Source organism: Tupaia chinensis, unplaced genomic scaffold (assembly GCF_000334495.1).
Source record: "Tupaia chinensis unplaced genomic scaffold, TupChi_1.0 Scaffold144899_1, whole genome shotgun sequence".
Taxonomy (NCBI): domain Eukaryota; kingdom Metazoa; phylum Chordata; class Mammalia; order Scandentia; family Tupaiidae; genus Tupaia; species Tupaia belangeri.
This window is the reverse complement of record NW_006204759.1, coordinates 4130032-4138050: the sequence shown is the minus strand read 5'-3', so window position 1 is coordinate 4138050 and position 8019 is coordinate 4130032. Positions and strand designations below refer to the sequence as shown.

At 55.7% G+C, this 8019-nt stretch overlaps 1 non-coding gene across 1 annotated transcript; it reads right to left on the bottom strand.

Moving 5' to 3' along the window:
- Positions 1 to 2271: 2271 nt before the first annotated feature.
- Positions 2272 to 2344, bottom strand: TRNAR-CCU (transfer RNA arginine (anticodon CCU)). Its single transcript has one exon. It is a non-coding gene; the product is annotated as a tRNA-Arg (tRNA).
- Between the last annotated feature and the right edge of the window lie 5675 nt (positions 2345 to 8019).

Sequence of the window (8019 nt, the reverse complement as noted above, 5' to 3'; positions counted from 1 at the left end):
GGGTGTGCGTGCGTCACGTGGACACTGGAGTGTGACTGTGTGTGTGACAGGATGGAGTGGTGTGTGAGGGCGGGTCACGCGGACACGGGCGTGTGCCTGTCAAGGGAGGGATGTGTGAGCGCATCTTGAACGTATGCCGAGGTTATGTCCCAGGTCACTGGACTGCCTTGGCGGGTGCCAGTCATCTGCCAGGTGGGATAGGGAAGTGGGAGAAGCACAGAACCGTGTCCTCGAGCATCCCAGGGAGGAGGTGCTGCCCCCTTCCCACACCCAGCCCTGCACTCCTCATTCAGCACGCAGGGACTAAGCACCACGGGACTGAGCATCTAACTGCCTGTTAAAAGTGTTCTAGGTCCACATGCTCTGGGGACCCTCTGCCTCCTCTTGATCTCCCACCTCAGTCCCCACAGCAGGAGTTTTCAACCTCCTCCCACTGAGCCACTCCCCTATTCAAATCCCTCCTCTGGCCTGGAGGCTCCTGGTCTCCATCCACAAAGCTCCCCTTCTATCCCCTCAGCTCTAAGTTCCAGCTAGAAAGCAGCTCTCTGCTAGGGCAATGTGAACTTCCATCCCCTCGCCCCCAAAACAGAGTGTAAATGCCACCTCCTCCATGAAGCCGTCCCTGAGCCAGCACAGTGAGTACCTGGGCCTTCTCTCCACATGTAGGATCTCTGACGGGTGAACACACACCCAGCCACATCAGCCTCCTTGCTACCCCAGACAGAGCAAGCCCTGTCCACCTTGTGGCATTTGCACTTGCTGATGCTTCTGCCTGAAATACTCCTCCCCAGAAGAGGGCCACACTGCTTGCCCTCTTACTCACACATCTTGCATCTGAAAGACTGTCAAACCAGCCCCTTACTCTTTATTTTTTAGAGTTATTTTATCTTCTTCTTATTATTTTTAAAAATAATTACTTGTTAATTTTTATTTATCCATCTATTTGTTATTTTAATTTGACCAGAAAGAAACACAAAGAAGGAGAGGGAAAGTGAGAAAACAAGGCACCAGATCGGGACTCGAATCGTGGTCGCCCACGTGGGAGTGTCCAGCACTTTAATCAACACACCACCTGCTGGCCCTTATTACTACTGTTGTTTTTTAATTTGACCAGAGAGAGACAGAGAGAGGGAAAGTGAGAAAGCAAGCCTCCAGGTACAGGACTCAAACTGTGGTTGGCCTTTACCACCATGCCACCTTCCAGCCATCAGCTCCCCTGCCTTAAAGAGATTTGTGCTATAGGGTACCTGTGCTCGCCAGAGAGGCAGAGAACCAGAGAGAGAGAAAGTAAGAAATCATTCCCCAGGGGGGATGCAGTCCTTTCTCCTCTGTTCTCCTGAGATTTTGGGCACGTACACGTGGGTTTGATTTTAAAGCCTCCAGGTCCAGGACTTGTATCGCAGTTGGTCATGTGGGAGTCCAGTGCCTTAACCATTACATCATCTGCTGCCCCCCCCCTCTCTCTTTTTTTTTTTTGGAGAGGTTTTTGCTATAGGGTCCCTGTGCTCGCCAGAGAGGCAGAGAACCAGAGAGAGAGAAAGTAAGAAATCATGCCCCAGGGGGGATGCAGTCCTTTCTCCTCTGTTCTCCTGAGATTTTGGGCACGTAGGCACACGTGCCTGATGGGAGTTTAAGCCACCAGGTCTGGGTCCGGGACTTGAACGCAGTCAACTACATGGAAGTCCAGTGACATAGCCACTATGTCAACTGCTGGTTGCCCCATTACTCTTTTTTCTTAGCAGTTTTTGCTATAGGGTCCCTGTGCTCGCCAGAGAGGCAGAGAACCAGAGAGAGAGAAAGTAAGAAATCATGCCCCAGGGGGGATGCAGTCCTTTCTCCTCTGTTCTCCTGAGATTTTGGGCACGTAGGCACACGTGCCTGATGGGAGTTTAAGCCACCAGGTCTGGGTCCGGGACTTGAACGCAGTCAACTACATGGAAGTCCAGTGACATAGCCACTATGTCAACTGCTGGTTGCCCCATTACTCTTTTTTCTTAGAGGTTTTTGCTATAGGGCACGTGCGCTCGCCAGACAGACAGAGACAGAGAGATAGAAAGCAAGAAATCACCCCCTGGGGGGATGGCCCCGTTGTAATCCCTTCTCCTCCATTCTCCTCTTGGGATCTTGGGCACGCACACACATGCGCCCGGCGTGAGTTTAAGCCACCGGGTCCAGGATGCGAACTGCGGTCGACTATGTGGGAGTCCAGTGACATAGCCATTACGCTAACTCCTGGTCCCAAATTTAACTGCTGCATAGAAACACACTTATTATCCCAGGTGGGACTCGAACCCACAATCCCTGGCTTAGGAGGCCGGTGCCTTATCCATTAGGCAACTGGGGCGCTTCACTCTTAATCCCCTCTTAGACTGCTGTATTTTTCTCCATAGCATAGATCACTTGACATACCACCTATTAATTACTGGCTTTTAGTTTGTTGCATCTTGCCTTCTCTGAAAACTAAACTGTGTGAGAGCAGAGACTTTGTCTCTTTGGTTCACTGCTTTATCTCTGGCACCTAGCATATAGTACCTGCCTGGAGCAGGTGCTCCATGAATATTTGTGGCATGAATGAATGGCTCTGGGTTTGCATCCCAGGAGATGGTGTGGCTGGCTGCTCCCAGCAGCGAGGCCGCCATCTGAGGCTAGGTCTCCGGTTCCTCTGTCTCTCAGATTCCAAGCTCCTGGAAGGCCAGGTCTGAGAGAACTCTGACCATATTTGCATATTGGAAGCCACTTTTGCAAGTGCTATGGACCAAGGGGTGGGGCATGGTGAGTGTGAGCCTGGACACAGGGAAACCCATGAGGCAGAGGCAGTAGGAAAGACAAGTGGGGGTTTGAATCTGGACTTTTTTTTTTTTAATTTATTCATTCACTTATTTTTTTAATTTGACCAGAGAGAGACAGAGGTGAGAGTGAGAGAAAGAGGAAGTGAGAAAGCAAGCCACCAGGTTCAGGACTCGAACCCTGGTTGGCCATGTGGGAGTGTCCAGCGCCTTAACCACCATGCCACCTGCTGGTCCCCGAATCTGCACTTTTTAAAAGGTTCAGCTCGGTGAGCTCGCCCAGCCAGCAGTGGAGATCAGGGAGGGCTCCCAGAGATGGTGACGTCTGGGTTGTAGGAGAGGGAGGTGTGTTCCTGGCCAAAGGTACAGCTTGTGCAAAGGCCTGGCAGCAGAAGAGTGCAGTTTGAGAAGCTGCAGCCGGAGTGGAGAATGAGTGGGGAGGAACAAGGATGGGGAGGACGAGATAAGGCGGGCTTCTGGCGTTCTGGCCCCAGTCCAGGAAGAACTGGGAAGCTGTGTTACCTGTCTCTGTAGTGGAGACAGGAGGAGCAGGTTTAGGGGGAGATGCCAAACCGAATCAGGGCACTGTTGGATCTGAGCTGCCCTGGAATACGGGGTGGGGGTGCAGCTTGCTAGAAAGAGTAGAACTGGAGCCACAGTCCTGGAGGCAGGATGAGCAGCAGAACTAGAGGCTGGGGCCTGGAGACCATCTGCCTCCATGGGCGGTCTGAGAGGATCGGAGGGTGGTAACCGCGGAGTCAGGCACAGAGCCCACCCCGGTGCTTGGGGGCTCCCCAGGGATGGCTGGAGGGGGCGTCCTCACAGCAGGCATCCTCAAGCATGACTTGGCACCAGACGCCTGGGCCTCCCTCGAGGGGACTGAGTCATCCTGGGCGGGGGCGGGAGCGGTAGCGGTAGAGGGCACTGGTTGCCAGGGCCATCCAGACACTTGTCAGGAGCATAAACACGGCTCCAGTGAGGCGGCCCAGAGATGTCGGGACCATCTCTGTGTCTGGCCCAGTGGCTGTCGCCTCCTTGCAGCTTCCCCTTCTGGCCAGTCCTCTCCTGCCCAGGGCTGCTCATTGCTGTCTGCTTAGACAGTGGCTGGTTCCCTGCCTCAGCCTTGGAATCAGGCCTGAAGTCAGCCTTGGCAGGGCTGCTTGAACCAGAGTGGGTGATAGCAAGGTGCTCAGTCCTGCTCTGGGCCTCTGAGGTATCGGGGTGGTTGGGGCAAGTTCTGAGAAGGAGGCCAGGCCAAACGGGCATCTGAAGCCAGGGGCCCACACCCTGTGGGAGTGACCAGACCCATGGTGGAGGTGGGCACAGCCTGGGAGGAGAGGCCTGTGGGTGGAGCTGTCCAGCCATCCTGGAGCCAGTGACAGATGTCTGGTTATACTGTGCACCTCAGGGCTGTCTTGGTGGCTGCTAGATGCACACGCATCCGAGCCCCACATTGCTCCTGCCCACACCGTGTCCATGACCTCACCTGCTTCCTTCTGTGGCCCTGAGAGTTGGCGGGATGGTGGCCATCTGTCCGGTTCGCACATGAGGAAAGGAGGCTCCAGGAGGTTTCATGACTTGTCCAAGGCAGCACAGGCCAGTCTGGGGGACAGGGCTGGAGTAGCTTTCCCTGTGAGGGAGGTCCTGAGCAGGACCATTCTTGGCCACAGGACTCAGCTAATTCCCTTGCCCATAGAAGTCCATGCTGTGCTCTGGGCTTGGGCCCCAGCCTGTCTGCCCATCTCCCTGTCTGCCCATGTGGCCCCTGGTGACTACTGAGGCGTTTTCGATTTAGGGTCTACTGAGATCTTAGCTTAGGAAAGGCCTTGCAGGGCCTCCTGTCCCCTAAACTGCCTTACCCCGTTGGGCCCCCAAAGAAGGCTGAACTCTGCCTGGGACACACAGCCCAGCCCAGCTCTGGAGGCAGCCCAAGGACAGTAGGGGCAGAGTCTAAGAAGTCCATACTTGACCTCTAGGATCAGGCTCCCATGGTCCTCAAGGGGGTACCCCCGCACATGCTGGGGTATATGTACTTGCAGACATGAAACACACAGTGCACATGAGCACACTTGTACACATGCATGTAAAACATGCAGTGCACAGTGCACGCTTGTACACACATGTAAAGCACACTGTGCACACGAACACACTTGTACACATGCACATAAAGCACACGGTGCACACGAGCACACTTGTACATGTGCACATAAAGCACACGGTGCACACGAGCACACTTGTACATGTGCACATAAAGCACACCGTGCACACAAGCACACTTGTACACACGCATGGACCACGCTGAGATTTTTCTCTCCAGGCATATGTACTCCCATGCTTAGATTCACAGTGCACACAGACATGCTGTCACCCTAGGCCTGTGGCACTGCTCATATACATTCTCTCACATGTGGACACATGCCCTTACACGCACAGCCTCGAGTGCCAGGCCCCATCGCCCGGACACGCGGCAAGAACCTCGGGCCTCCAGGGGCCGGCCGCCTCCCTTGCAGGCAGACAGCTTAGTCACCTGAACTGGATCCAGGCGAGAGCAGGGGGGGAGGGCTGGAGGGCCTGACGTCAGCCCTCACAGCCGCCTGCTGCCGCCTGCCCGCCCGCGCACCCATCTGGGCCACAGCGTGTCCCAGGCGATCACAACAGCAGCACAACAACTCACTTTTACGGAGCTTCCTTAATGGCAGGCCCTTTCTGGGTCCCTCAGGGTGTTCACTCTACTCCTCACGGTCACCTGTGAGGTGAGACCTGCTATTAGCCCCACCTTCAGATAGGAAAACCCAAAGCACAAAGGTGATGTCACCTGCCCACAGGTGCAGCTGGTGAGGGTGGGCAGCCTGGCTTCCAAGCTGAGCCTAAACCAGGTCCCCAGCCCCAGACGAGCAGTGAGGCTTCTGCCCTGCCCTGCTGTGTGGTCCAGGTAGCCCATCCTGCCCCTGGCTGGCCTCACTCTCCCCATCTGCAAACAAGGGGAAGGGAGTTAAAGGTTAAAGGAGGATGACCCTTGCTGGGATAGAACCTCAGGGAAATCATATGGAAATTCCATGGGCTCTGGCAGCCTGTGCCTTCTGCCTGTGGTGGCTCCCAGGCCCCTGGTCCCTGGCTGGGGCCAGAGGACAGGAGCTCCTGACTGCAGTTCATCCTCTGGGGCCTGAGGCTTATTGAGACTGCTTTCCCATCTGTCCAAGGGGCAGGGTTGTAATGATCACTATGGCAACCACTCCTTTATTCCACAAATATTTATCGAGCTCCTATTACGTGCCAGGCACTGCTGAAGATACCCATGATCTTATGGAGACAAGGCAGACAAGAGCCCTAATCTCATGGAGTTTACGTTCTGGTGGGAGAAGTAAGGCCCGTAGAGTGGTGGGGGGCATAGGGGCAGCAGAGGGCTACAAGGAGGAGCCTGGGCTGGCTTGGAGGGCTCCTCTCAGCCTAGGCTTCCTTATTCCTGTAGGCCATCTGGTTGCCGAAGCATTCTGAAACACCAACACCACTCACTACTCCCTCGCACCTCCTCCAGGGAGGTTTCCCTGATATGACACTCTAGCCTCATTCATTGCTCCCTCTCACTTTCTCCAGAGAGGCCCTCCTATGCTGCAGCCTCACTCACTGGTCCCTCTCACCTCTTCCAGGTAGGCCTCATCTGGCCTCACATCCAGGGAGGCCTCCCTGGTGCACCAGCCCTACTCATCTCCAGGAGTCCTTCCTGATAAGTCCAGCCTTATCTTCCCCCTTTCTGCCCCCATTAGCTCCACTACCTGCAGGCTTACATTCCTTCAACACTGACAGCCAGACACAGGGGTCTGGTCCCACCTCCAGCCACAGTCCACATGCCTCTAAGCCCTGCCATGGATCTCGGTAGTAGGGAAGGGGCAGCGGCCACTGTGCAGATGGGAGATTGAGGCTCCGTGGGGATGAAGCCTGCTGAGGCCCCGTAGTAGGTTGCAGGCAGAACTGGAACCCAGCCCAGGCTCCTCCTCAGCAGTGGACCCCAGCCGGTCCTGCCTCCTTGACATCTGTCAAAGCAGTGGGATGAGGGAATGAGGGGTGAGAGCGGCACAGTGCCCGTTAGACTCATGGTTGCAGAGTTGCTGTGGGGGCAGAAGTTGCCACCAGACAGGAAGGACAAACGGTCAGGAGGCCACTCACTTCCTTTTCCTGAGCCCATGCAGGGAAAGGGAAAGGGCCTCTAGCTGCAGCCAGTGCTCAGCCTGGGGTGAGAGGGTCCTGGTGTGAGTGTCAGGGTTCAGCCAGGGTCAGCAGTATCTCAGGGTCCTGACGGAAGGTGAGGGCTGAGGCTGCTGCTCAGTCTCGGGCGCTGGGTTACTCCTTGGCCTAGGGCCTGGTTAAGGACGCAGAACAGACTAGGTCTGGGGTGGCACGAGGCTGGGCTGAGGGTCACACCTCAGCCTGAGCAGATATGGCAAACACTTTGGCCACATGAAAGAAGGAAGGAAGGAAGGAAGACCCAGGAGAGGAATGACCTTTAGTGCAATGATGTCTAGCTCGACAACCACCAAAGTCCCAGCCCTCCCCTGTGGACCCCTGTGTTGGGCCGAAGGCTCTGCTGGGGTAGGGAAGGGAGTAATGGGAGACATGCCCTGCAGCCCTGGTGGCCTTCCTGAAGGGTGAGAGGAGGTGAGAGAGGCTGGAGCACTGAGGACGTCTTCCTGGAAGCAGTGAGAGAGATGGGGGTGGTAGGCTGGAACATCAGAGGCCTCCCTGGAGGAGGTGAGTGAGCCTGCAGCATCCGTGCCCAGCTCTGCTTCCAGGAGCCAGTGTTGGAATGCTGTGGTGTCCAGGCTGGGGCTGGTAAGGCTCTGGATTGCATGTAGGGTGGGACCGGGCCGACCCCAGGCCTCGTTCTTCCCTGTGCTGCTGGCCTCCGGGCTGTTGCCCACGTTCATCTGTCTTAACTCCAGGATGTCAGATTTTTTTGCCTCTCCATGAAGCCGGCTTGGCAGAAGTGCCTGCTGTATAGGTAGGGTTCTGAGGTCTAGGGGGCTGGGGTCAGCAGAACCAGACGAGTTCCTGCAGCTCGGTCTGTTAGTACACAGGCTGGAGTTTGGGTACTAACAGACCAGGGCAATGGCGTGGAGGTGGGACCTCCTGTGTAGCTTTAGCTGCAGACAGAGAAGGCCTAGGCTTGACCTTCCTGCCCCATGGCCAGCCTGACGGTCAGGAGTAAATTCTTCTCTGTCCTCTTTTCCTTAGGTTT